The sequence below is a fragment of the Trichechus manatus genome, unplaced genomic scaffold (assembly GCF_000243295.1).
Source record: "Trichechus manatus latirostris isolate Lorelei unplaced genomic scaffold, TriManLat1.0 scaffold00049, whole genome shotgun sequence".
NCBI lineage: Eukaryota > Metazoa > Chordata > Mammalia > Sirenia > Trichechidae > Trichechus > Trichechus manatus.
In genome coordinates this window covers 15694620-15696684 of record NW_004443985.1, presented here as the reverse complement: position 1 = coordinate 15696684, position 2065 = coordinate 15694620, and positions in this window count along the sequence as shown.

Below are 2065 nucleotides of genomic sequence, written 5' to 3'. Positions count from 1 at the left end.
ATTCCTTTTTGGAGGCTACAGGGGAGAGTCTGTTTTCTTGCCTTTTCCACCTTCTATAGGTTGTCCACATTCCTGGTTCATGGCTCCCTTCCATCTTCGAAGCTAGTAAAACCTAGTTGTTCCCATGCTGCAGCTCTCTGACTCTCACTCTGATTTCACACATCTTTGCACAGGCTCTGTCTTCCAGGGCCTTTTGTGCCTTCCTTTCATCTCTGTTCTCCCACTTGGCTCCCCTCCCAACTGCTTGCCCTCACCATCTGAGTTTCTACTCATCATTCAGTCAAAACTCACCTCTTTTGTGACGGCATTTCTGACATTGTTACATTCCTCTATTACAGCTCTTTCTACACAACATTCATTTATTCATTCATTCCACAAGTATTTATTGAGGAATAACAATGTGTATGGCACATGGAATACACCAGCTAACAAGATGGGTAGGGTTCTTGCTCTCATGGATCCCACATTCTAGTAGAGGAGACAGACAATAAACAAGAAAATGAATAAAACAATTTCAGTTAGTGACAAGGGTTGTGGAGTGAGGGTGGTGCAACTTTAAACAGGGATCAGGGAAGTCTCTAGAAGGTAAGGAAACTGAGATAAGAAGTGGAGGATAAGTGGGAGCCAGCCATGTGATGATGTGAGGGGAAAGCATTCCAGGCAGAAGGAATAACAAATGCAGAGGTCCCAAGCTGGGAATAAGCTTGGGGTGTTGGAGGGAAGGCCAGTGAAGCAGATGTAGAAGGGTGGTCATGGAGAGTGGAAGGAGATGAGGGTGGAGACAGCCAGGGGGCCAGATCATACGGGACCTTCTAAGCCGTGGTAAAGACCTTGAATTTTTACTTAAAATGAGGCACCATCAAAGGGTTTAAAGCAGAGGGGTGACATAATTTGATTTAGATTTTAAAAGGATCACTCAGAATGAGTTGTTGGGGGCAAAAGAGTGGAGGCAGAGAGACCAGGTAGGAGGCATTTGTCATTGCTGGGATGGGGAAAATCATGAGGTAGACCAGAGAGGCGGTTAGAGGAGATGGTGCATTGCATTACACCATCGCCCCTGTAGCCTCCAAAAAGTAATGCAGCCCAACTAACACCTCAGTTGTAGCGCAGTGAGACCTGCCTTAGCTTACTGGCAAAATCCTAAATGTCCAACTTGGTAAAAGATTAACTATATTCAACTCAGCCATTAACGAGTATATTATTAAGACTATGTAGTTAACCTTTTACCTCACCAGAAGCCTTTGAGTTCCTTGAGGGTAAAGACTAGCATCATTTCATCCCTAGGGGTTAATATGGCCTGGCATATATTAGGTTACAAAAAACGCTGAAGGATGTTTGTACTCTTATTGTCCCTAGTTTGTTTGTTTTTATAAAGTAGTAGAACATTTTGACCTGGCTTTTTCCTCTTTGCTCCATCAGCAGCTTGGTTACTTGGTACGAGGTAGGAAAAATGGTTGGAGATATAGCTTAACGATGCAGTAGCCCAGTCATGAACTTTGTATCAGTCCTGAAATATCTGAGGACGGATTATCACTTTTTTTTTTGGATTAGATATGTCATAGAGTAACAGCATACACTCAATTTAAAATAAAATCAAGAGAGATTCATTGGAAGGAAAGGCAACTCCAGCTGGGGAGGAAGTGAATTCCACAGTGTGAAATGCATCACACTCCGAGGAGTTACAGGCATCCAGGCGATATTTATATTGTTAAACAAGGAACTAACAATAATGTTCTGATTGGCTTACTAGTGATTTGTAAAAGTCAAGGGCAGGTTAACAAAAGCAGGGGCTTTACAGAGATTGGTGAACACAACATACATGGGTTTACTTGATTGGTTCAAAGAGTCTTTGTTGATTAGTTACTACTTGGTGACTATATGGGGTTTTACAGGGGGGTTACAAGACAATTGCAAGACAATTCTTTCTGGGAACATAGAGGTTATAGATACACTTTGTATCAAGGCTCTTTGGGAATAAGCTGGCAACATTCTTTCTTAGCTTGGTTACAAAGAAAACATTTTCCTAGATACAAGATTAAGTCTATGCAATGGTTAACTGTTACTG